We start from the raw sequence: 27478 nt of genomic DNA on the forward strand, positions 1-27478 counted from the left end.
CCTTGGTGGGAAAAGGGAAAGTGACGGCTGTGGAGGTGTTTAAGCTTCTGGCCAATTGTACTTCCTTGAGTGCGTACTCTTCACCAACACAGAATTGGGTTCTTGAGTTCCTCGAGTCCATCCATTAGACAAGGTCAATGCTAAGGATATCTTCCCTCCAAAGTAATACGGGGAGTTTTTATCTATGCAGCAAGAATTCCTATGACGTACAGCATCACTTTTCATGGAAACGGGCTTTGTTGTCTCCCTTTTGCTCCAGTGTCCCATGCATCCTTCACCCCTCAAACCCCGGAGAGTCCCATAAGCTGGCGCTGGCTGGCCCGAGCATTTTAAAATGTCGCCGATACGTTGTACATCCCAAGATATTCTGTGGCCAGATGAGTTTGTTCTGGGTGATTCTACTGTATTTGATAGAAGCAACTATAGTAAATTTGAAGAGACTTAAGGGTTGACTCCAGTTAAAGATGATAATTATCCGTTTTCTTAGGGATGGGAATGAGCTTAACCACATCAGAAAGAAGAAAAAGGAAGTTGATGGAAGTGGTTATTTCCGAGTCAGCATTTCCTAAACCGTATTCTGTAGTTCTGGCCCCACTGAATTCAAGGATATGCTCAGAATTTTCCTGAAGGGACCTCGAAAGCACTAGAGATGTGAGAGAATTAAAAGCGCCACCGCTTTACAGGGGACGGACTTAGGAGTTACCTGCTTCCATTCGACATTCGGTCCATTGGGGTTGAGTGACTTTCTCAGTGTCACACAGCCAGTAGGCAAGAGACTCCTTCGGTTAACGACAAGCATGTACTTGTGTGTCAGTCATAAGGCTGATGGCCTACGGAAAACAGTTTGGAACTTGGGAGTCAAAGGCCTACCTGGATTCTAGTTTTAGTTCTGCCACTAACCGTGGGACCTCGGGCAAATGGCACAACTTCCTCTGGGCCTCAGTTTCCCCACCTGTAATATTAAGAGGTTGAGTGAAGTGATCCTTCAAGGCCCTGAAGGTGTTAATAGAACGTGGTCTTTAGTTCTGATGGATTCTTTACTCACAACGGCTCCAGCAAGTCTTCTTCATCCAAGCAATGGATGGATGTCTCCCTCCTTGTTCTAACAGGGTGAAAGCTCCCCCCTGCTCATGGAGACTTTTCTAAATCGTTTGCCTTTAACATGATCAAGTGCCCTGCGAATGTCTTGGGCTGCGTTGAGCCTGTCAAATGGAGGCGTCATTCACTTGCAGGAAAAGCAGCACATTTTATAATGCCTACATCAAGCTTGACTTTTCCCTAGTATTATTATACATGATTAAACAAGTACCTGGAGAGGAGAACACTGATTTATTCCATTTTCCAGCTAATGCTCCTCTTAGTCATTTCTTCCTATCCTGAAGGATTCTAGCTATTGGGAAGAAAAATGTGATCTGTTGACAGCTTGGTGCTGAAATGCTCCGCTTTCTGAAATAAAAATACCTGCAGAAAGAAAAACAAACACAAAAAACATTTTCCTTTGGTGAACCAACATTCTTCCTGGTCTTTTCCCCAAATATCCTATTCTGTGCCGTGGCGTAGTCTCTCTCCCTCCCTCCCTCCCTTCCCTGTTCCTCCCCCCTCCCATCATCTGCTCTCTGCGCTCTTGAGTTTCCACAATAATAAATCATAAAGGCCAGAATGAAAATTCTGAGCAATTCTATAAGCAGGTGGTGAGTGCCAGGCCCGAGGCACTGTCCAAGGTGCTTTAGCTCTAGTGACAAAAAACCAAAGCGTTGGCACCGCCATGTCCATTGTAGGCCTTCGGGAAGGATCTCCTCTTCTATGTGTAGGCCCGCCTCTTGGGGGTCCAGAAGGCCTGAAGACGGGGCTTGGGCAGGAGAGGAGGGATCACCATGGATTGCTGAGAAGCCAGAAGGGATGGCTGTGGAGGAGGGCTTCCCCACCAGAAAGCTGGGATCTGCTTCGCCATACCTGCTCTGCCAAGCCGTTTGCCAGCTTGTGTTGGCCTGCCCTCGGCGATGCCAGCCTTCCCTTCGTGTGACTCGGCCCAGTTCCCAAAGGAGAGCATCGCTTCACCCCTGATGCCGCCGTGCCAGACGGGGAAAGGAGACCGGACCTCCTAACGAATCCCCAGGAATTCTAACAGCCCGGTTCCCGCAGGTGCGATCGGGGGGCACTCGGAGAGCCAGCTGAGCCTCCGCGGCCGGCCGGGGCCGGTTGGGGGGTCGGTCCTGGGTGGCCCCCGGAGCACCGATCTTGAGTCGGAGGCTCGGGGTTTGAGGGACTCTGACGCTCGCCAGTTGGGCCTCTTTAAACATCTGCAGCCGGGCGAAGACTATGACCGTGTCGAGGCATTCCTCCTGCCCTTGGAGGCGCCGTGAACGCTTCTGATGCTCCTCACACACGGCCACATTCTAGACTATCTGGGGATGGTTTTTACGATTTTCTTCAACAAATCTAACCTGCTGTCCCTCTGCGGGAAATTCAAGGAATTTCCAGGCATTCGGGGCTCTGTGGACATCCTCCACACCCCGAGCCGACCCGCCGAGCGGACGTTCCTGTTAGACGTCCATTTCTTCTCTGGCCGCCCCCAAGGCTGGCCCCCTCTGCTTTCCCTTCGGTGTGGGGTGGGCTCTCCTCCAGGGAGAGCCCCGCACAGCCACCTACAAGGGGCCTTCAGGCTCCCCGAGCCTGCCTTCCCTCGCTGACGTCGGTCCTCGGTGCCAGGCCCCAGGCCGCGGGAGAGCGGGCATGGAGCGCATCCTTCATGGGCCCCTGAGCTGGGGGCTTCCCAGCCAGCTGCCTTCAGCTGCGCTCCCTTCCTCTCTTGCTCTGACTCCCCCAGGCCTCCGCCCCTCCCCCGGGTCCCCCATGGTTCCTCATCCTGCTCTGGTGGCAGCATCGAGGACAGTCTGGCCCCCGGCTTCATCCTCTCTCTGAAACAAGTCTCTTCCCCTCCGAGCCCTTCCCTGCACCTGGGATCCCATTCATTTTGCCCTCAGACACTAGGAGAGTCGCTTTACCCGGCAGTCTCAGTTTTCTCAGCTGTAAAATGGGCACAGGGTCGTTAGGAAGAGCAAATGAGATCACACACACGACGCGCTTGCAAATCTCAAACATCCGGCCGGGCACTGGCTCTTCTCCTAGTTTGTATGCAGATGGTTGCTCTCTGCCGTGGGGGACGGGTCCTTCGCGCCCTCTGTTAGAGCCTCAGCCTAGCCAAGAGGACGGGGACTCGCCCGGCTCTCCTCATTTTACGTTGTGGGGTTCCCGTGGAGGTTCCGGTTCCTGTCTGGGTTGGTGTGAAAGGAGGGGCGAGGCGGGCGAGGGCCGCTCGCCAGCGCCCTGGGCCGTCCCGCTGAGGGCCTGCCTCGGAGGAGCTCCCATCAGCCCCAAGAGAAAGCGGGCCGGGCTTTCAGCATCTCCCCAGACGCGTGCACTGGCTGTGGCCGCCTCCGCCACCTGCCCTCCGCCTCAGTTTCCTCCTCTGTAAAATGGAGATAAAAAGGGCCGTCCTTTGGAAACCTCCGCGCACTGCAGAAACGTGAGCCGTCGTGGCCAGGGACGAAGGAGCTCCCGGTCCCTGGTTTGGCGGAGGAGCAAACCGAAGCCCAGACAGCTTCTGGGATTGGCGCGGCGCCATAAAGGACGGCGACGGCCGCGCTTGGACCCGTCTCCCAGGAGCCAGCGCCGGCCTGCGCAGCGCTTCACCGTCACGGCTGACGAGTGGCGCTGCAGACGCTGTGTGGGGAGCCTGACCGGCTCAGCCAGGAGTCCGGACTGCCCCGGAGAGCGCCGACCGGCTCTGCGGCTCCCGGGTGTGTCCTGTGGGGGCTCGTCGGGGCCTCCCGGCCTCTACCCTGTGGGCCGCTCCTTAGTCCGGTGTGACGAGGGCAGAAAGCGGGAAGGGAGGTCGGCGGACATCTCCTCAGCCTCCAGTGGGTGTCTGCTTCCGGCCTTTTCTCAGGGGACGGACGGCCCAGGGACCCGCTGTCCAAGTCGTCGTCGGTGCCGTTCCGGGACTGCAGCCCGCGGCGCGTGTGGCAGAGCGGACGGAGGCCCGGATTCCGGGCCCATTTCCGGCACCCTCCTTGGCGTTGTTCCTTGGGAGTCAAGGAAGGCCTTGGATAGGCGACGACGGACCTTCTGGGCTGCGGCGAGCCTCAGAAGTTCGTTCACACGAGGCTTGTGTGTTAGGACACAGAGCGTCACATGACCCATATTGGTGTCGGCTCTTGTAGAAAAGTAATGAGGAAAAAAGCTTCAAAGCAGAATAATTTCATTCATTTCTTCCTTAAGGATTGTAAGCCCACACGGTGTTTCAGGTACAGGGGATGCATGAATGAATGAGGGAGGGGACGAGGGAATGAGGGAATGAGGGAACGAATGAGGGAATGAATGAGGGAATGAGGGAACGAATGAGGGAACGAACAAGGGAATGAATGAGGGAATGAGGGAACGAACGAGGGAATGAGGTAATGAATGAGGGAATGAATGAGGGAATGATGGAATGAACGAGGGAATGAGGTAGTGAACAAGGGAATGAGGGAATGAATGAGGGAATGAGGGAATGGAATGAGAAAATGAGGGAATGAATGAGGGAATAAATGAGGGAACGAACAAGGGAATGAATGAGGGAATGAGGGAACGAACAAGGGAACGAACGAGGGAATGAATGAGGGAATGAGGGAATGAGGGAATGAATGAGGGAACGAATGAGGGAACGAATGAGGGAATGAATGAGGGAATGAGGGAACGAACAAGGGAATGAATGAGGGAATGATGGAATGAGGGAGAATGAGGTAGTGAACAAGGGAATGAGGGAATGAATGAGGGAATGGAATGAGGAAATGAGGGAACGAACGAGGGAAGGAATGAGGGAATGAGGGAACGAACGAGGGAATGAGGGAATGATGGAATGAGGGAATGAATGAGGGAATGAGGGAACGAACAAGGGAATGAATGAGGGAATGATGGAATGAGGGAGAATGAGGTAGTGAACAAGGGAATGAGGGAATGAATGAGGGAATGGAATGAGGAAATGAGGGAACGAACGAGGGAATGAATGAGGGAATGAGGGAATGAGGGAATGAATGAGGGAACGAATGAGGGAACGAATGAGGGAATGAATGAGGGAATGAGGGAACGAACAAGGGAATGAATGAGGGAATGAGGGAACGAACGAGGGAATGAGGGAATGAATGAGGGGATGAGGGAACGAACGAGGGAATGAATGAGGGAATGATGGAATGAGGGAGAATGAGGTAGTGAACAAGGGAATGAGGGAATGAATGAGGGAATGGAATGAGGAAATGAGGGAACGAACGAGGGAAGGAATGAGGGAATGAGGGAACGAACGAGGGAATGAGGGAATGATGGAATGAGGGAATGAATGAGGGAATGAGGGAACGAACGAGGGAATGAATGAGGGAATGATGGAATGAGGGAATGAACGAGGGAATGAGGTAATGAACAAGGGAATGAGGGAATGAACAAATGAATGAGGGAATGAACAAATGAATGAGGGAATGAACAAGGGAATGAGGGAATGAACAAATGAATGAGGGAATGAACGAGGGAATGATGGAATGAGGGAATGAATGAACGAGGGAATGAATGAGGGAATGATGGAATGAGGGAATGAATGAGGGAACAAATGAGGGAATGAACGAGGGAATGAGGGAACGAATGAGGGAATGAGGGAATGAATGAGGGAACGAACAAGGGAATGAGGGAATGAATGAATGAATGAGTGGGCATTTTTAAGTGTTCCCTTGAGCCAAACCCTGTGCTGAGCCAAGGGATGAGAAAATGAACATGTGAGCTGTTCCTGACCTTGGGTCATTTGCATTCTCATAGGAGGCCCTATGCCATGGAAGTGGTGGCCCAGGAGGGCCTTGTTGGGTCTACAAAGGCCTCTCCTGGTCTCAGTGAGGCCTCGTTGGTCCTGGTCTCGGCGGGGCCTCGGGCAGGAGCTGGAGGGAATCCGTGGTAAGGAGGCCTCCGAGTGTACTGGCAAATGTTGAAGGAGCAGCTCCAGGAGCTGCGGCTCCGCTCTCACCTTATCAATCCCTTCTTACCACCGGGACACTGGCCAGCTCTGCTGGAAAAGTCTGCGAAGGGTGGTCCGGGAGAGTCCACAGACACCCCCAGCCCATCTGGGCCCCTAGAACCCTCTGAAGGAGGCTGAGCAGGGAGAGCCCAGGAGAAGGGAAGGGGCCCAGCAGAGCGCGCCGCTCCATGGAGGGGGGCCGCCTTCGTTTTTCTCCAGGGGAGTCCTTCAGCCGGACAGAAGCGAGGCCGAGCCGGCACTCGGCCAGGACTTTGGAGCTGACGCTGGAGGGATGAAGGCAGAAAGAAAACTCCCTGGCGGAGGCGCCGAGCAGGGGCCGCCTTCCTGTGGCAGAGAGGGCGGCTCGGGCGGCCACGCAGGGCAGGGCACAGTTGGGATCTCGGCCCCCCGCGCTGATGTCACACAAACGTATGCTCTGCTCTCTGGTTTGCAAAGGAATCTTTGTCTTCTGCCTCAGCGGATGGCGTAGCTAGCAGAGGATACCCTGGGAGGGCTGCCTAGAGATGATCCAGGAGGGCCCCATCATTTTACAGAGGAGGGAACTGAGTCACAGCAGAGCGAGGATTCAGACTGGGGTTCCTAGACGCCCACGTACAGAGCCCAGAGTCGTCCGATCCAGTCTTTTTTCTTTGGCAGTTGAAGAAGTTGAGACCCAGAGAGGGTCCCTGAGTGACTTCAGGCTCCGCAGCTCCGACTCTTCCCACTGGACCGTCCTGCCTCTTTGGGGGCCACGCGGGGTCCTTGTTTCTTGCTCCTCTCCTTTCAGACCCAAATCCCCCCCTTTCCTCTGCTGGCCCAGCGTTGGAGCGTGCCAGTGTGCACCCAGGATCGCTAGAATTCCAGGGACAGTCTGGGAGGACCCCCTGGAAACTGGGGCTTTGGGTTTCTCCGGAGCTCGGCTGTGCCAGCCTGGCTGGGGTGCTTTTAGGGGACCCAGCAGGGCCTGCAGGCAGCGGCTCTTTTCATCAGTGAGGTGTTTAAAGATCGTATCTTAATGATGGGATTTTCGTTGTTAGATGCTGACATTTTAAAACATTATAATCCTTTAGAGGCTTAAAATGACCCTCGTAATGAAAAGCAGAGGCAGGGTTTATGCTGCCTGTGTGTGTGTGACCCCAATCCAAAATAACGATGCCTGTTCTCAGGTTTGCAAAGTTCTTTTTTGTTTTAATTTTTGCTATTCAGAAAAACTTACGCCTTATGTACTAAGGACAGTTGGGAGCCCTCCAAATGAATACTAGAACACTACTATTCACATACTATAGAACATCAATTTAGTAGGTCTTTTTTTTTTTTAAACCTTCCAGGACAACAGTGAGCAGGAAGAGCTGGGCATCTGGGAGTTCAGTGACTTGCCCAGGGTCACCCAGCCAGGAGGTATCTGAGGCCAGATGTGAAGCCAGGACCTCCCCTCTATAGGCCTGGCTCAATCCATGGAGCCACTTAAGGAGTAGATCTTAAAAGGCAATCTCAAGACACAACTTAGCTTAAAATTGGTCTTTCTCTCTAGCTGGACTCCTCTCTGCAAGGGTACATGAGTATCTACCAATCAAAGGCCTCTCACAAGGCCCGATGGGAAATTCTTTGCTCAGCATTTTCAGAGCCTTTCAACAACTTCAAGGCAGCCTTTCATCAGATCCTTGGAATTAGGCTGCCCGTGCTTGGGAAGTCAGGGAATTCCCGAGTTTGAGACCTCACCTTTGGACAGGGTGGGGCCCACTGCTTTTTCCAGACAAAAAGCCCTACAGGTAAACGTGGTCAGAAGCAGGAGTTGGTTTTCCCCATTGTTTAGCAAAGGCAGCTTAGAACAAACCAGAGCAGAACTTTCCCAGAGAGAAGGGGAGCTGTCACCTTGGATGACGGAGTCCGACAGTGCTGTGGAACGCCGGGCTCCCTCCATCTTTGGGAGGAAACAGAAAAGCAGGAGAACTTGGTTGTCCCCAAACAGGATCTCTTCTAAACACGAGCCCACCTGATCTACACATTCCTGAGCTTGATTTGGAAAAAGCTATTCGTGATCAGAACACTCTGATGGACGAAACGGTCGCAAAGGCTCGTTCTGGTACATGTGAAAAATGAAGATTCCGCGAGAGAACCGTCTAGCAGATCTGGCTAGCCAGCTCTGGCTGGCCTCTGGATAAGAGAAGGGGGAGCCTGAGCAGCCTCTGGCCGCTTGTCTTCTGGCCTCGCCCGCTGCCCCTCAGCCCCTCTGCCCACCGGCCTTACCAAGGCTTTATTGCTTTTCCGAATACATTTTTGTTTTGTTCCAGACTAGCTCGCACAATTTGTCTGCTCGCAGACCAGCTCCCCCCCCTCACTCCCCCAGGAAGGCCATCGAACAAACGAAGTAAAGGACGGTCCGTTTGCGTCCCGACTCCATTGGTCCGTGGCTGCTGTGGTGGGGGAGAACCTGGGTGGCCACGAGGCTCCGGGCCGCTACCAGCGACGGCGGTGCGCCGGGCTCTGCTCACTTCCCTCAGCATTGCTGTGTGGACGTCTCCGCAGGCCGTTTTGTGGGCCTCTTGTTTGCCATTTCCTGTGGCCCGAGAGTACTCCGTCGGGGCAGCCATTCCCCGGCGGACTGACAGCGCTGAGGTTCCGGTGCTGCGTCACCCCCCCAGGGCCGCTCTGGGTAGTTCCTTTCGCAGGCGCGGCCTCTCCTCCCCGATCTCTGTAGGGTACGCCGGGTCAGAGGGTCCGCACAGCTTTACAGCCTGGGGCCGTCCCTTCTGGCAGCGTCCCGTCCCGCCAGCACTCGCCCCTTTCCTCTTCTGTCCCAGTGGCCCATCGGGCAGGGGCGAGGCAGGGCCTCACAGGGCTCTGGTTCGCGTTTCTCCCTTCAGCAGTGCTTTGGAGCACTTTGTTCATGACCGAAGAGGGGCCACTTCTTCGTGCGAGAACAGCCCGCCCTCTAGGTCTCCTCTTCCCGCGGACGGACTCCGCTCTCTCTGTGACGGAGCCGTGAAGCCCTCGTCAGCGCCGCGCTCTCTCCCGAGGGAGGAGGGGTCCTGACCAGGGGAGGCTCGAGCTCGGCCTGCCGCCCCACCGCCCTCCTCCTTCTGACGCGCCTCCTCACGCCAGACCGTTTGCCCCAACGCATGCGCTCTTGTTTTCCAGCGTTGTCCTCCTGGTGCTTTTTAAATCCCATCCCGTGAGATCAGCCTTCTCACCCTCTGCTAGGGATGCTCCCATTCATTGCCCTGAAGGTACCTCAAAGGTCTCTGGTGCCGGCAGTGTCTTAAGGACTCTAGGAATGTAATCAGTAGCCCGGTTACCCCTGGAGTCCTTTAAGCATATCAAGTGCTTCCAGGGTCGCTTGTGCTATAGAAATCTCAAGTGTCCTGCTTGCCCCTTTGCCATGCAGGGACGGGATGCCTTTAAACTCCCGATTCACTTGAGTTTTCTCTATTGACTTGACCACAGTCCCACCACAAGTAAGTGTCTGAGGAAGGATTTGAATTCAGGTCTCCCGGACTCCCAATCTAGTGCTCCATTCTAGTATGACTCCTGGCTGCCACGGTGGAAGCCGACATCCTCGTGCTTGATATGGTAGGAAAGCAAAAAGAAAGGGATGAGTTTTAAGAATCACTGAACTGGATGGCTCAGTGGATGGAGAGCCAGGTCTAGAGACAGGAGGTCCTGGGTTCAAATCTGGCCTCAGACACTTCCCAGCTGTGTAACCCTGGGCAAGTCACTTAGGCCCTTCTGCCTTGGAGCCAATACACAGTATTGATTCCAAGATGGAAGGTGAGGGTATAAAAAAAAGAATCACTAAATATCTATTTGCAGACGTTCCACATGAATGTGGTCCTTTGGCCTGTGTCCAAGCCATCCTGACACTCTTTTTCTCAATTCGTTTACCTGAACCCATAGGATCTTCTACTTTAAAGTTGTAGGGGACATATTAGACTAGGTCATTTGGACCAAGTCCCTCCCTCTACTGATTAGGAAGCCCACAGAACTGAAGCTATTTGCTCTAAATCATAGGTATCGAGTGGCAGAATCTGGATTTGAATCCAGGACTTGCAGACAGCAAAGTGAAGACTCAGTCAGGTCAAGCAAAGATTTTCACTGAATCTGTTCTCCCAGGAGAACAGAAAATAAGTTCCCTAGCTTTGAGACGAGCTTTCATTCCATCTACACTCTGGACATAGATCCATCTGAATTTGCACTGCACAGCGAGGAGGACGGGTCGTTTCCAACCCTCTCCCCATCCTTTTTAACTTTCCAACCATGCTCTGCTTTCCATTATTTTAAGCTGAGGATGCTGCCTATGCCAGACACAAGGGGTCCGCATCCATTTAGGGAGATGGCCGGCCATCAAACCCATTTGCCTCATAAACCTGATCCAGCAAAAGACTTCACCTCGGGGAATCTCCTCTGGAGAAACCCGATATGTGATCCTTGTCGCCCCTAATCGCAATAGGAGGCAGCCTAGAAACCACTGTACTACCTGATAGAAAACATTTTATGCTAGAATGTGTTTGATTATGAACACAAATTAATGTTTTGGATTTGGATTAAGTATGTTTAGATTTACCCAATTAGCCGAGTCTGAAAAATACAGATTTTTGGTTCCCCTAAGTCTTGGTTTTAAGCTGTCTTTTAAAAAAAGAAATAACAGTCCGGGGGGGGGGGGTCTTCATTTTAAAAATACGTTCTTGTTTTTCTGACTCCACAGTAATCAACCAATCAACAAGTATTAATAAAATCACTTATTATGTGTCTGACAGAAAGGTGGTGATTGAAGTCAGCTCTTAGAGGCATTATCTGGAATGAAGATTCAGCTTGGCAAGAGTATTTTCGTCAGGATCTTTGGGAATGGCATAGAGGATATGCTGTCCTTACTGGGGAAGAAGCCAAGTTATGCATGCCGATGCTGAGAAAATGGGAGTGGAATTCAAAACAAGGCTTAGGCAGAGAAACAGCCCCTCCGAAACAGAATGACATCCAGGGGAAACAAGGGTACCGTTGAACATTCGGGGAATGAAACCAACTATACAGAAACAAAACAGGAAAGACCATTAGACAGAAGGACAGTGAGAAAAGATCTAGAGATGAAAATTGTGATATGGAAATCACTTTAAAAGACTGATATATATTAATTTAAGGTCACCAAGGAATTCAGCTATGTAATTCCTAAAATGAAAACTCAAGTCGGCTGTTAACCTTTTTATGGTGTTTTAATTACAAACAGGAGGAAGAAAAGTATTAGAGGGAGATAGAGAGAAAGGGAAAAAGGGAGAGAAGGGAATAGGGCTTAAATACCCACTCTGCTTAAGCTAAGCCAAAGGCCCAAGGCCCTGGATAGCTGAGGCAAAGAAAAGAGATCAGTCCCTATCCCTCACATGACCAAAATGGAGAAGCAGTCTGAGGGCTCCTCCACACCAAGCACCAGGCTCCAACAACTTCCTTTCATCCACACAGGAAGTCCCCAGAACTCCTCAGCTGTCTTCTGCCTCACTTCCTGTGTCTCACCTGTGCCAATGGTGGCTCTAGCTTCACCCAGGACTGCCCAGAGGTCTGTCCCCTTTGCACATGTCTGTTGAAGGCCATATTCTCAAATAATTAAATTTTGAGTTTGCTGCAGCCCTTCCTAAATCCTGTTACCCTGAGTAGGGTGGAGATTGTAGTTTCCAAGACCTGATTCTGTCATTCCAAGTATCTCTATTGTTATTGATCAGGAGATAGCCAAATCCCATCCTCTAAAGAATGGTTTGAACAGGGTTGAGTAGTTTTGAAATTCACAAAATGGAGGAATACTGAACATGATTGAGCAACATGAGGTTATTTTTTCAAGAGTTAAGATGAAATTGGGACATATAAGAATCCCCTGGCTGCCTCAGTGTACAGTCAAATTCCTCCCTAACACATTCTGTACAGTCTTTATCTTCATGCATCAGTCCTTTCTCAAATACACACCAAGCTCCTACTGTGTGCGTGTGTTACCTTTTAGTGGAAGTGTGAAGAATTTGGAGACTGTCCATAGACAAGGACAAAGATGGACCAAATTCATAAAAATGGATAGAAAGACACATCTTTGAGGTGTTAGGATAAAATTTAGGGTTGTTGACTGAATATATTATATTAGTGGTCTCCAGGGATTAAAATTCAATCCCAGTGAAATACTCAAGTCGGTTTGAGATTTTATGGTGGTTTAATTACAATAGAAGGAAGAAATTAAGAAGAAGGAGAAGAGGGAAAAGGTATAAGATTTTCTCTGGCCTGGCTTAAGCCAAGGGGAGTTCAGAGACCTCAGCCAAAGGGCCTTCTCAGAAGATTAAATCTAGCTCAGCTTCCAACCACAAGGCCTCCTCCAAGATAGGGGGCCTCCCTCAGAGGATAGTGCCTTCAGGAGGTCAAGGAAAGGGGTAGTCATCCTTATCACTCACCAAGGCCAATTCAGGAAAGACACCTCACCTAAACCATGCTACGGAGCTACTCCCAGTAAATTCCACTGACAAGTCCACCAAAGGCCACCAGGAGCTCCCAATGCCACCAAGAGAATGATCATAGAAAGTGACTCAATATATAGAAAGTTCTTTACATCACTTCATGTGTCTCACATGTACCAATGGTGGCTTAAGCTTGGTTTAGGACAGCCCGGGGGGTCAGTTAGTTGTTTCTGATTTGTCACTTGCTAGCACATGCTGGTCATAGGCCATCCTCCCCTACAGTTAATCCTTAAGTGGGGGTGTTTACATTCCTGGTTGCTAGAATTGTAAAAACTAAGCAGGGAAGAGTAAAACTAAAATTCACAGAGGAAAGGTTAAGGAGTGTTGCTGTGATTACAGTGTTGTTTCTAAAGTAAAAAAGACTCCAGCCTCAGATACTTAGTAGAGAGTTTGCATGACCCCGGTTGTGTCACTTAACCTCTATTTGCCTCAATTTCCTCAACTGTAAAATGGGGATAATAATAGCACCTACCTTACAGGGTTATTATGAAGATTCAGTAAAATAATATTTGTGTATATATCTATGTATATATATATATATATATATATATATATATATATGCTTATTCCCCTCTTCCCCCCTTTTAATAAAAGTTTAATCAGAGAAAGATGGTATAAGTCAATTGTTTTCAAATATCTAAAAAGCATGATGAAGAAGGGGCACCAACAAAATGTTTCCTGTCCACTCAGAGAATGGAACTAGGTAGAAGAAATGAATTTAAATTTTAGGGAAAGAAATTAAAATTATATATGGAAAAGCTTCTTGGTGATGAAAATGATTAAATATAAACATTGCTGGGAAATATAAACATATATGGGCTCTCCATCCTCCAGTCTGTTAAATAATAGACCAATAATTGTTGCGTTATCACCTAAGTATGTTAAGCCCATAAGAGAAGGATGAGCAAGAGATTCTAGATACAATTTAAGTAAGAAAATAAATATATGCTGATACCCTACCATGTTCAAGGCACTATTGCTAACAATGGTGGGAATTTCCAGTTGCTGAATTCAGTACTGGGACTCATGAAGGACTGTCATCTCTTAGTCTCTTTATGATTTAGTAGCTGAATCCTAGAGAGTTTTCTGAGGCACTTAGAGGTTTAGCAATTTGCCTATGGTCACATAGACAATCCCAATCAGAGATGGGATTGGAACCCAGGTCTTCCAACCCCTACTCCAATACTCTATCCCTATACTTCAGTTCAGTACAATAAGCTATTAATTTCCAAGTCTCCGATTATAAATTGTACTTAGTGCTACTAAGCACATAGCACATTAATAACTATTTAATGGTTTTGAATAGAATCATAAGGGACAGCTAAAGGTAGATATATCAACCTCCAGGAATTATCTTCCCAAAAGGTTATACTCATAAAACTAAAGACCTAGCTGCCCCAGGTCACTTGAACAGCTCAAAGAAGATAGAAGAGTCTTCTAATAGATTCTTTGTCCAGCCTTTAGCATCATGGGACTATAGATCAAGAGCTAAAAGATACCTTAACATCCTCTAGTCTAAACCCTTGATTTTCTCAATTAGACTGTAAACTCTTTGAGGGTAGAGATGTCTTATACCTCTTTTTGTATCCTTGGCACTTATTTATTGAATTGAATTTGTAGATACCAAGTCCCAGAAAAGTAAAGTGGCTGGCCAAGATCACATAGGTCTTAAGGGTTTCAACCTCAGGTCCTTTGCCTCCAAAACTTCTTTTCACTCTGCCATACTGTGTCATGGATTTAACATTTATGCCATTTGTAATGCTAATAACCCATAGAAGGTTGGCTTTAAGACTCAAATGGAATAATGTAGGAGGAAACCCTTTCCAAATTTTGAAGCACCATAAAAATGTGGATTATCGTTCTTGCCTTTAGATCCCCTATGTCAGATGAAGTCAGTTGTTTCTACACATGGCAAAGTGCTGGCTTTAGAGAGGCCTCTGGTCCCTACTACCTTACCCCAAGAATTACATCACTCCCTTCCTTCCTTCCTTCCTTCTTTTGGGAATCCTCTCCAGAGCTCTTCTGAGCTTCCCTCTTCCCTCTCCCTATAGCTATGCCATGGCCCCAGCAATTGTCTTGATTTATAAAGAGCACAATTAGCCTTTTTAAAGCTTGTTGCAGACACAATTAAACCTCCCCAATGGCTAGGGATTGGTCTTTCCAAGGCTGTGAAGGTGTTTTTAATTATTCCTCCCCTGGTTTGTTTCTTAAAGCAGTCTCAGCTGTACCTTTTTATTCAAAGGTTAATGCAAACAGAGAACTGGGGAAATTAAATTCCTTTGGCAGCCAGCAACCCGAAGTATCCCTGGCATGGCGGGGTGAAGATGCTCCTCATGTTGGCCATGCTTCCAAAGGCCAGGCTTTCCCCTTTCCAGGACACGTTGCCAGTGACCTAAAGGATAGTTTGGATTGATAGCAGTTAGTAACGGATACTACAAATTGGTGGTTCAGAAATATCCGATCTGTAAAAATCAGTGGTTGTTTTGCTTGCTAAGAGAGGGGGCAGTGACTGAAATCTGAAAGGCAATAATAGCTACTGGAGAAAATTGATGTGGATGGCGTGTCTAATGAACTGAGGCCCTGCTTTGAATTGATTTGAGTGCTGGGAATCATCACCCTAGACATGTTCCTGAGGACAGCGGCCTGCACAATCTCAGATGAGAGACAGTCTCTGGATATTCATTAGACAAGCAAACAGCTGAGGCGGGGAGGTGACGACATAAGGAAGGGCTGGGATCACCAAGCTTTTCTTCCAGGACCTGGAGGAAAGGTAGAGGGGAATTCAAATATATATTTGACTCAAGGATAGCCTTGTCAAAATAAGGAAGAGGTGAGCGATTTAGAGCTCGCTTTTCCAGGCCCCCCTCCTCCCCTGGGCTCAGAGATCAAGAAGAGATTTCCCGAAGACACAGAGGTAACAAGAGGCAGAGGCCAGATGGGAACCCGTCCGTATCTGTCCCTCTTCCCCCTGGGCCATAGTAGCCCCTCTAGACTTGGTCCTCAAACGCTCCGCCTCGCCTGTTTTGCAGTAGAGACGAGACTGGATTTGGAATCGGAGACGCTGGGTTCCGGAAGCCACCCCTTGTTTCTCTGGGCCTTGCTTTCCTCCTCAGTAAAATGCAGGAGTTGGATGAGATCAGCGGTCTAAATCAAGGGGATGTTTGTTGGGGGACCAGGAGGGAGGACAACAGTTCAGAGAGTACAGAGTAGGATGTGATCTCCCCGCGTCCCTCCGCACTGTCCATCTACTCTGACTAGCCATTGAGGAAGAGCTCGCTCTCTCCCCTTCCTGTTTGGTGGGCTAGAATGAGCTGTAAAGAAGGAAAGGAGGTGCCGACCTTGTTGGGTGCAGTAAGCATCCCTCGGTCAGCATTGGAAAGGCCTGCTCCGTGCTAGGCACCGCGCGAAGTGCCTTCTCTCTGCCCCAGACCTCCTCTCTTCTGAATGCCCGCTTCTTTGGAGGGCCTGCCTGACCTCCCATCCTCAGGCTCCTCCCAGCACACAGCCAGTGTGGCCACGTTTGCCTCTGTAGCCTCTCTGTCCGACTCTGCTCTGCGAGCTCGGCGAGAGCCTCCGCACTCCTCTTTGTTCTCCCCATCCCGCCGCTGCCCAACTGCCAGAGGGGCTGCCTACCACGCACCCCGGACTTTGTCGCTCCCCTTTTCACTGAATTCTAATCGCTGCCTACTGACTCCAGGCTCAAATGTTATTTCATCTTGACCAGATCCTTTTAAAATCTCCTTTGGGGGGTTGGTATTAGATATGCCGTTAGTGTAGAGAGTCCGCCATACAGGATCGCTTCAAGAGGCAATACTGCGAGATTTGAATTTCAGATAGGAGAACTATCTGTGTGTGAGTGTGTGTGTGAGTGTGTGTGAGTGTGTGTGTGAGTGTGTGAGTGAATGTGTGAGTGTGTGTGAGAGTGTGTGTGTGAGAGAGTGTGAGTGTGTGTGAGTGTGAGTGTGTGAGAGTGAGTGTGTGAGTGTGTGTGTGAGAGTGAGTGTGTGTGAGTGTGTGAGAGTGAGTGTGTGTAAGAGAGTGTGAGAGAGTGTGAGTGAATGTGTGAGTGAGTGTGTGTGTGTGTGTGTGTGTGTGTGTGTGTGTGTGTAGGGACGAGGGGTGCGCCCTGGAGAGGTCTTCAGTTGTTCTTAAGAGTCTAAGGGCCTCAGCACCAGAACGTGTGACAGCGGTTATTCCAAGATGGTAAGTAGCAAAGATGCGCTGATCTGGGTGAGTCAGGAGTTTACGGCCGGTCAGTGAAGCCCCAGGCCCAGCCTCTTCCTCCTTGTGAGCGCAGCAAACCATCCAAGAATATCCCATGTGCGTGTACCCACGTGTGTGTCTCCATTCCTGTATATAGGAATTACCAGTGACGGATATGCCAGTGTGGGGTTGGGTGCTGACATCCCTTTAATTTATTTCCTACTGCCAAGAGTGCAGGATCCGAGCAGCGTGGAAGCCGCCGCGGGGTCGCCACCTTTCATCGCTGTCTTCCAGGGAGTGAACTGAAAGAATCCTTGTCCAGGAGATGGCTCGGTTCTTTGGCAGCATCTGCACGGCCTTTTGACCTTGGTTGGTCATCCGAAGGCTGAAGGCAGCTGAAAAAGACCCGAGATGAAGCCAGTGACTTTGGTTTCTCTGTGGGTGGGCCTGGCTGGTGCTTGAGACCGACACGTTTCTCCTCTGAGCTGAGCCTGCCTTTCTTACAGAGCAATGGGGAGCCTTTTTTAACGGCTTGGTTGAATATAAAACGCGTTATTGAAGAATAAACTTAAACCCTCACGATCCACTCAATCCAGTGAATATTTATTAGATATCTCTAATGTGGGATTACAAAAATGAATAAATCCTACCATCTTGGAACTTCCAATCCAGCACGAGGAAGGCAGGACAGGAACCTCGATTTCTACCTCAAAAGGTTGCTTTCTTTGGGTCCAGGCTGTTGCTCAAGCCCCAGAGCTGTGGCTACTGTCAAAATAGGCTCTTGATTCACACACAAATAATAATATTGCCCAACAGGGCCTGATAAGGGAGGGATAGAAGCAAGAGGGCTGGCTCTGGAGTCGAGAAGGACTGGGGTGTCCATCCGTCCCAGGTCTGCCGGACTCTACACCGGTCACTTAGCCTCTGAGCTTCACTTTTCTCATCTGTACAATGAAGAGTATTGAATGGGCCATCCCCAAGTTCTCTCGCAGCTCAAAGATAGAAGCTATGACTTGACGATTGATTCTTCCCGATTTATCTTGTGTCTGTTTTGCTTGTCTATATTTGTTTGCCTGTCGTCTTTCCCCTCAGACCGTGAGCTCCTGGAGAGCGGAGACTATCTTTCAAATCCATCTTTCTTTGCAACCTTCGTACTAGGAAGTTCTTGGCATATAGTAGATGCTTAATGAATGCTTTTAACTGGCCGGCCCTATGTTCAGAAGAGATGTACAAAAAGTCACCAAAGATCCAAGGAAGAGTTTGAGCATAAGGATTCTGAGACCCCTGGCTCCTAAAGGGACCAGGGAAGCCCATGCCAGGATGCCATTGGAAGCAGAGTTCCTTTTATTAACAGAATAATTTTTATCGATCTTTTGTTTTTCCATCACTTCCATTTCCTACTATATCCTTTGCCTACCTTGTCCTAGAGAGCCACCCATTATAATGAACCAGGCAGGGAAAAAGAGGAAACTCTGGCTTCACATGAAGTGTTCCAAGGCCGTAGTCATTTCTAAAAAGAAGGGGAGAACCGAGTGTCATCTCAGGTCTCTTTCTTGGGGCCAGTCTCGGTCATCCTAGGTTTGCAGCGTTGGTTGCCATTCAGAAGAGTAACCTCAAATGTTGGAAATGGTGGTCAGCAAACATTCTCATTTGCATCCAGTGACCCTCACTTTTTGTTCCTCATCAAGCACTTAAGTGCCTTCTCCATGCCAAGCACCGTGCTTGCTGTGGGGCACATGAAGGAAAGAAGGAAACCTTCTCTGCCTCTAAGGAGCTTGTCTGTGCAGGAGAAGCACGCCAAGTGACACGGCCTCAAAGGGAGGCCAAACAGACATCTTTAGCTGCTTCTTCCCCATCCTTCTCTGAAGGAAGAAGGAGAATTTGGGGCGAAGGCCCTTGAGCTCTCTTCAGAGTGGGGGCGATCTGCTCCCTTAGAGGGGGTTACTCTTGGGGAAATGAGCTCATTCCATCTAACATCTGATCTCTTTATCTTCGTTATTATTATTGTGGGAACGACCCCGAGCTCCATAGCCGAGGCTTAACTAGTTCCAATCCCATTAATCCAAATCATAATGAAGCAAAAAGGTGTCCGTGGGGGAATTTAAGCCAGACACCCCAGAGTAACGGGGCTCTCCCTTTGAGGTGGAGATGACTTGGCCCAATGAAGAAAGTCTTAAATCGCACTCCAAAGGAAACTCCTCCAAGTCTACTGTGGCAAGCTGGAGGTAGAGCCAGGATGGAGGCGGCCAGCTCCACTCCCCTCTTCCCATGTGTTTCCCTTAAGTAACCCGAAGTGGGCTTGGCCTCTTCCATCTTCTGTCTTGAAGTCAGAATGCTGTGAAATAAGGGACCTCTTGGGAGGGGGAAAGCTCTGAAGAGTCCCCCGAGGGGCTGCTCAAGAAGGGAAGCTTTCCTCTGACCACAGAAGAGAGCTTTGCTCTCGGCCCATGAGGAGAGTCCATAAGGATTGGCTTCGGGATCAGCCAAGGATCATTGTTGGTTAGGTGCTTTTTTGTGGTCCAGTCCAGTCTGACTCTCCATGACCCTGTGTGGGTTTTCTTGGCAAAGATATGGAGTGGCTTACCATTTCCTTTTCCAATTCATTCTGCAGATGAGGAACTAAGGCCAGCCAGGTTAAGTGAGTGGTCCAGGGTCACACGGCCAGTAAATGTCTGAAGTTGGGTTTGAACTCATGAAGAGGAGTCTTTTTTATTGTTCTATCCACTGTGCTGCCTAGCTGCCCTAATTCCTTATATAGAGTCCCTCTTTGATCTTCCTCTTACCTGACTTCCTGTCACAGACTTGAAAAAGAAAGGCAGACAGCCCCTGTGCACCCCTCAATCCTGTAAGTGCTTTTATGCCTCTTGCCTAAAGAGGAGTGGGGGGCCCGTGTTAGGTGGGAACCATCCTGAGACTCAGGAATTCCCTTCTCCCCTCCCCTTCCCGGCCGCCCCAAAGAGGAGGGTGTCACGGCCCAGGTCTCCAGCCCAGACCATCCTCTTCCTGGGGGCACCGGGAGCCCCAGCCCTTGCTACAAGCAGGCCTTCGACTGCAGGACTTCTGTGGGAGGAGCCCAGGCTGACCTTTCCACAGTCGGAAATGGCTTATGGAGAACATGAATGTGCCTTAAGCAGATATTGGAGGGAATCACTAGCCTACTTAAGAAAGCACAAAGGAGGCTTTATGGCTGCATCTGTTCCCTAAGAAGCCCCTAGCGCCTTCCTCTTTAAAATCAGTAAGAAAACTGTATGGGTAGTGGTAGAGCCTGGAGTCAGAGAGACCTGAGTTCAAATTCAACCCAAGACCCTTCTAGCTGAGTGTATCATTTTTAATTCTTTTGAAAGGTGAAAACATTTTGAAAGACCTTTTTACCAATCCTGGGGAAAGATGGAACATTGTGGAGAAAAGAACAACGAATGGAGGCGGTCTGGGTTCTAATCCTGGCTCTGCCCCTATCGTGCTACATCACTTTAGACAGGCATTTGCTTTTTCTGGGCCTCATTTTCCTCATTTGTAACTAGATGTTCTCTGAATTCAGTTCTCCTGGGCGGTTATCAAACACTACTTCTTGCAGAGCTCTGTCCTAAATACCAGGCTTACAAGGAATTTTTCCTGACCCGCCGATCAGGAAGAGCAGCCTCTTGTTTTATTTTTGCTGCTGCCAAGAGGCTTATCCTCTCCTGAGGGGATACAGCCCCTACCCAGAAGAGTCAGTCCATAGCACGTGAGGAGGGAGAAGAGGGCTTGCTGAGTTGACTTGAAGAAGGAGAAGGATCCCAAGGGTAAGAGAAAAGGCAGAAATGCTTCCTTAGGCATGGGGGACACAGCGGAAACAACGTTCCAGTAGCCCAGTTTGGCCCCAACGTAGAAGAGCTTCAATTCAGTAAGAATCTGTTAGGCCTCCGCTATGTGCCAGGCACTGGAAAACATACCAGTATAGAAGGGGAGTCATACAATATATCGTTGGAAAGGTAGATGGGAGTCCGATTACAGAAGACCTAAAAGGGCAGGCCAACACATTTGTACTTGAAGTTTGAGTCCACAGAGAGCCGCCGAAGAGTCCTCAACTGGAACTAGGAACCTCCTGATTGCAGGACTTTCTTTTTAGAGGATGGCTTGGAGAGGGGAAAGACAGGAAATGGGGAGCCCAATTGGGAGGCCTTCGAGGATACTCCCGTATAAACAGAGGGAAGTAGACAGTTTAAGAACCGTCGCAAAGGTGAAATGGGAAAATGCTTTCAAAGCGATGGACTGTGAGGGGCGGAGAAAGGGAACGTGGATGGCTAGAGAGATTGCAGGCAGGGGGAAGCCCCACGAAGACAGCGTCCTGATTTATCGAAACTTTGCTCTCCTCCCAGATCCCTCACACGCTTCACTGACCATGGCAGGTATTGGATAGGGGTTGGTTGAATTCAGACCCACCATTCACAATAACGGTGGCTGTTTCCATTCTTGTATACGAGGAAGTAGAAACAAAACCCAAGCTATCGGGTGATGTCGTGGAAGCAGAGGCCCTGTGCGACCCTGGGCAAAGCACTTTCTCTCTGTGGGCCTCAGTTTCCCCATCCACAAAATGAGAGATCAGGACTGTATGACCATCCAGCTTCCTTCTAGCACTAGCTCTGTTATCCACTGAAGCTACCTGGAAAGAGTTTTATGAGGAAGATTTTTACGATATTTAAAAAAAATCATTTCCCAGATGCCTCCTCTCCCTAATCTGACCTCTATGGTAGGATCTTTTAAGTTCTCATCCAGGCTTTGTAGCTTCCATTTGGTTACTGAGATATCATGGGAGCTTTCAGAGTGTGTGTGTGTGTGTGTGAAAGATTGTTTACAGAATACAAATACAGTGAGCTTCAGGAATTTTGGAAAAACCACTCTGCAGATGCTCCCAGCTGCACTGTTTCCCACACCCACCCCTTTAACTCTCTGGCTCCCTCCTCCTCTGAAGCACTGAGTCTATTTTCCTGCTCTCCATGATTCCGCCTTTCTTCTTGCCTCTGCTCTCCCATCACAGCCCCCCACTTTTCCCACGTTTATAGCTTCCATGCATTTCTTCTGCATTCTTTAGGCCATTGTGTTTATTTTGTCTTCTGTTCATGTGTGTCCTTTGACTTTTCCATAAAATAAGCTTTTTAATAAGCACTCAGACAGGAACTGTCCTAGGATTAAGGATGTAGAGACCCAAACAAAACAGCCTCTGGCTTCCTGTAGCTTCCATTGGTACCCACCACATCTCAGGCCCAGGTATGCAGAATGGCACAGTGATCTCAGAAGGGAGAGGGGCAGCTTCCAGGCCTTGAAAAGATGCCCCCTTTTTTCTCAGACCCCAGAAGCCTTGGATCTTTTTTGAAAATGGCCTTCCTTCTGGACGTGCCTTCTTTTTGTCTTTGTCTTTTCTTCTCTTCACTCCTTCCTTAATTCTGCTCCATCTCTCACCTCTCCAGCCCAGACTACACATACTGTTACCAAAGACATGTGCCTGTTGCTTAGATCTGACTTGCCACTTCCCAAATCAGGGAATTCCTGTGGTTCTCTGTTGCTTCTAGGATAAAAGGTAAATGGCTCTTTGGCTTTTTTAAAGACCTTCTCCACCTGTCCCCACCATATCTTTACAGCCCCAGCTTCCCTTCCCCTCCCTCCGTGATCCAGCCAAACTGGACATCCCCTTCTTCTTTGCTAGGACCCTCCATCGTCCCTCCTGGATCTCTGTACCAGTTGCTCTTCATGCCCAGAGGCCATTCCTTCTCCCTTCTATCTCAGACACCCTTTTCCCTCAAGATGCAGCTCGAGCTCCCTCTTCTCCTGGAAGTCTTTCCTAATCTCACCAAATGCTGGCGCCCTCCCTCCCGAGCTACCACTTTGTATGTTTTATTCATTTGGATTTCATTCCGTATCTTGTGTCACTGGTCAGTAGAGATGGTTTCATTCCTTGTAGGAATTTAGTCGATGCTCATTGATTATCTCTTCCTCTGACTTCACCACTAGCCTCCTTCAGCAGATGGCTGTCAGAACTCTGGACTTGGAGTCATTGAGTCTTACAGTTCAGAACAGGAAGGGATCTCTCTGGCCAACCAACTTGACCTGGGGCTGGCCTCAACTCCCTCCTTAAAGAGCCCCAGGACGTGGTCATCCACCCGTGCTCAGAGCCCTCCAGGAGTCCGGGCTGCGAGGGGTAGCCTCTGCACTTCCCAGTGCTCCTCGGTCTGCTTTCACAAGACAAGATTAGAATCCAAGTCCTGCCCCTTCTGGCTGCCCTTGGGTGAGGGGGAAGGCAAGGGCTTTTCCTCGTGTTCTAACCCCACCCCGATCACTTGTGTTCATTCTGTCTGTCACATAGTGACTGGTCTCTGGGTAGTGTTTGCTGACCGGACTTGGCCTCCACCGTGACGTGTGCCTCCATGACAATGGCACAGGTGGGAGGTGATCTGTCTCTCTGTTCTATGCCTTTACTGACATTAATAATGGGAGAGTCGGGAAACAAAATTTGTCTGTGTCGTTTCATCTACTGGGAATCTTGCATAATCTTTTCACATAAGCAAGAGAAAGGTAGTATTGGGAGGGAGCCCTTAAAACTCATCTTATTGTTCCCAGTGACCCAACAAACAAGTGGCATGGTGGCATGGAATGTGGTCCTTCCCAGCACCTTCCGTCAGCCGGGCCAGTATAAAGAAGAGTCCTTTATGGTAGAAGATTACACTGGGGGGGGTGGTTCAGGGGAGTCCCAGCTGTTGGGTCAGACATCGCCCAAGGCTTTACCCAATCCAAGTGTAATTACAAAATGAAATTGTACTTTTTTACACACAGTCCACTTTTCCCATTCCCTTCTGCCAAGGAAACTCGAAAGCTGCCATGACCTCCGAGGTTCGGATGGAAAATGGGCATAACTGTACTGACTAGGAACACTGTTGAGGGCGCACAGAATCAGCAGGCTCATCACCGGGGCCAGGTTGTTCCCTGTCTGCGTACTGGAGGGGGGGGGGGTGTCCCCGTAATGTGAAATCACCAGCCAGAATGCAGAGGACTCTGTGGCACTTGTTCTCCCTTCACCTTTCCCCGTTGTTTCAGTAGCTACTTTCTTCTTCACTAAGGAAAGCTCCTCCCGGAAGTGTCCCTGCATGAGTGTGTTTGGGTGTGAACAACACTTTTACAAAAAAAAAGGGTTTTGAGCCTGAACGTGGGAGCCCGTCATTGGAACAGCGGGGGAGAGACCAAAGCCCTGAGCGGCCGGAGGCCAGCGCTGGCTCCGGCCTCCGCCACCATCCCCAGGGATTCCAAGTGCCTTGGAAAGTGTTTGAAAAGGCGTCTGCTTTTAGGCAGCCCCTTGTGGCTGTGGTGCCGCCGCACCATCAGGTCTTCCCAGCCGATACCGGCTCTGGCAGCCCCGGCAGTCCGGGGGCTGTCGTCCGTCCTCAGAGTGCAGACAACCAACAAGGAAGTTCTTTGCTTTGAGGGTTGGAAATGGAGGGACGGTGAGAGAAACCTCCCGTTTGAGCCCACTCCGGAATGGGGTAAAGGTGTGGCTCACTGCTGGCACTGCAGTCCCGGGAGGTGGATGAAGCGCCACTTAATGAAGTCAGCCCCTCCTTCACGAGTGTCCCCGCGGGGCCCGCGGTCAGAGGGGACAGGCACAAGGGACTGCAGGCTCCTGAGCCAGCGCCTGCCCTTCAGGAGTGGTCTTGGGTGGGCCCTAGAAGATGGCTCCTCGGCTCCAGGCGTCATGAAATGGGGATCGCGAGAGCTCCGGAGTTCCCGCCCCCAGCCAGTCACTTCCGCTGCAGAGGAAGTGACTGGCTTGGGGGCGGGGCTGCAGAAAGGCCAACGCACTCATCGTGATGGTAGAATGGAACTGGGCCCACCATTCTGGAGAACAGTTTGGAATGAGGAAAAAAGCAAAAAAGAGACTCGGAACAAGGACAGGAAGGCGCCGTCTGTCCCGGGATGTGCAGAGCTCACCGAACACTAAGTGACTTTTCCAGCGATGGAGGAACAGCGGAGCTCATCATGAAGGAACGATGACTGGAAAAGATTCAGAGAAACCTGGGAAGGGATGAAGGAGGCAGAGATGGGTAGCTGGGAGGCCGGCTGGACGGGAGTCAGCAAGACCGTAGCTCAAGTCTGTCCTCAGACACTTACTAGCTGTGTGACCCTAAGTGAGTCACTTTACCTCCATCTGCCCCAGTTTCTTCATCTTTAAAATGGGGAGGTAACCTCCCAGGGCTACTGTAAGGGTCAGATTAAGAACAGGATGTAAAGTAGGGCAGGTACACGTCCTAGAACAACAGGCCTGGAAGCGAGTTCAAATTTGGCCTCAGATTCTTATTTACTAGCTGTGGGTGACAAAGCAAGTCACTCAACCCTGTTTGCCTCATTTTTCCTCATCTATAAAACGAGCCGGAGAAAGAAATGGCAAACTAGTCTATTATCTCTGCTAAGAAAACCCTAAATGGAGTCCTGAAGATTTGGCCATGATGAAGAAATACCTGAGAAATAACATGTATGTGTGTGCACACATCCACCTACCTATCTAAAGACATTATTATTCATTGTGTGTGTGTATGTTGCATATCATTAACGTGTTAATACATAAAATCTCAACGCTTTATTCTTGTTAGGCAGGCCACGTGCAGACATGTCACGTGTGTGGCTATAGAGACAGACATACACATGGCTGATAGAGAGGATACTGCCGTCATGGAAGTGAAAAGAGCCCTAAAGCCTAGTCAGAATCTGTGGGAGGGGCCCACGTGGGCCTGCGCTGGGCGTGCCTGCGGATGCCGCTCCCTGGGACGAGGCGGCTGCTTCCGGCCCTGATTTGCCCTGATTTGCCGAGCCTGGTCCATAGCTCCTGCGTCCTCTGTGCTTAGTGATTCCCTACAGGAACCTCCATCCTTCCAGCCGGGCACAAACGTGCATTCAGAGGGAACCTCCAGGAGGATGAAGGGGCTTCCGAGGGTGGCGTCTGCTGAAAGGATGTGGGGTGCGGATGGAGGGCGGAAGCTGGAGCGGACATTGGAATAGACTTCCGCCGGCCCAGAGGGCAGAGCTGAGACTAGTGAATATATTGGAGCTCTGGGGAAGAGGGGCTCATGCCGCAGGGAATGGCTGCAGCTCCGGCTAGAGGTTGGGGAGATGGCCATTGCCCTGGGCGACGTCGCATCTTCCGAGGTCTTTGGGACTTCGGGGATCATGGAGGACGCCGGGGCTCCCCGAGGCCCATCTGCGTTTGGGGCTTGGGAGGCACCCTAGGGAAGGGCGCGGTCCGGGACATTTGTTCATTTACCAGGACCACAAGCCTATAATTTACCCACTAGCAGCTCCCCTCCGATACTTATCTTCTGGTAATAGGGCTGATAATGGGTGAGGGCTGCGTGAGTCACCGGAGCGAGCTAGGGAGGGAGGGAGCCAGGGGGACAACAAGGAGCTTCTCACCTGCACCTAGCAGAGAGCCTGTTCCATGGCCATCCCGAGAGCACCCCAGGGAAGAAGGATTCTCCCAGGGTTCCTGGAGGCATGCACAATAAGATTTTTTTTAATTTGTCTAAAGCTTCAGCATCGCCTCTGGTTGTCCAGCCACCTTCCCGTGGGGTTTGATTCTGGTTTTCAAGGCAAAGTCTGCCATTTCCTTCTCTAGCTCACTTTACAGATGAAGACACTGAGGCAGACAGGGTGAAATGACTTGCCCAGGGTCACCCAGCTAATAAATGTGAAGCCAGATTTGAGTCTCTCTGACTCCAGACCCAGAGGGCTCTGTCTTGTGATCATTTCCCACTCTATCTCCCAGCAGCAGCAGCACTGAGCCCTCTCCTGGGGCTACACACTCAAAAATAGCCATGCCTGATGACTTAAATGGGTCCCTGTGTCTGGGACCACATTGGTGATTGCAATTCCTCAGAGATCAGCTCCCTGTGGGCACTAGAAAAGCCATTGGGATGGAGATTCCTTGAGGGCAGAGACTGTCTGCTTGTATTTATTTCTATCCCTCAGGCTCAGCAAGGGAACCTGGCACAAAGTAGGTGCTTAAGGAATCCTTGATCCCGAGGTTTGGTTTTTTTAAAGCCATTAATTTTTTATATAGAGAATAATTTCAAAATAAGATAGCAAGGAAGTCTTGCATCTCTCCGCAGCAGAATGTAAGCTCCTTGGGAGTAGAAACTTGGTTTTTGTTTTGTTTTGTTTTTTTCATTTTTATATCCATAAAATCTTACAGGGGGCACGGTAGCTGGATGGCAGCTGGGTTGAGAATCGGGCCTAGAGACAGAAGGTCCTGGGTTCATATCTGGCTTCAGATACGTCCTAACTGTGTGACCCTGGGCAAGTCACTTCACCCCCATTACCTAGCCCTTACCACTCTTCTGCCTTGGAACCAATACCCAGTATTGACTCCAAGATAGAAGGTGAGGGTTTAAAAAAAAAAAACAAGTCTTAACCAGTTTAGGTGCCTGATTAGTGTGTCCTAAATGGAATCATTTTTCTTTAATTCCTGCCTGAATCTCTGCTTCAGGATTTTCAACTGTGTTAAGTTTAACGGGTTAAAAAGAGGATTTAATAGAATCCGGCTGAATTCTTTGTTTTGAGGTCCAGGGACTCTCCTGTGGGAAGAAGAGGACCCTGTAAAGTTTATCTATTGGTAGAACTTGGGTTCTGATCCTTACCAGGCCTTTTGACTGTGACATCCCTCTGCACCTCAGTTTCCTCATTTGTAAAATGGGTCTGATCACAACAGTAGCACTGAGGCTCCAGTGAAATAATGTGCATAAAGTGT

General features: G+C 49.8%; 1 protein-coding gene across 2 annotated transcripts in view; it reads left to right on the plus strand.

Annotated features, from left to right (window-relative positions):
* UBE2E2 (ubiquitin conjugating enzyme E2 E2) overlaps positions 1-27478 on the plus strand; it is a 324036-nt gene that overhangs the window by 224487 nt on the left and 72071 nt on the right. The gene's annotated exons all lie outside the window — the stretch shown is intronic.

The sequence above is a fragment of the Monodelphis domestica genome, chromosome 5 (assembly GCF_027887165.1).
Source record: "Monodelphis domestica isolate mMonDom1 chromosome 5, mMonDom1.pri, whole genome shotgun sequence".
NCBI classification, from domain to species: Eukaryota; Metazoa; Chordata; class Mammalia; order Didelphimorphia; family Didelphidae; genus Monodelphis; species Monodelphis domestica.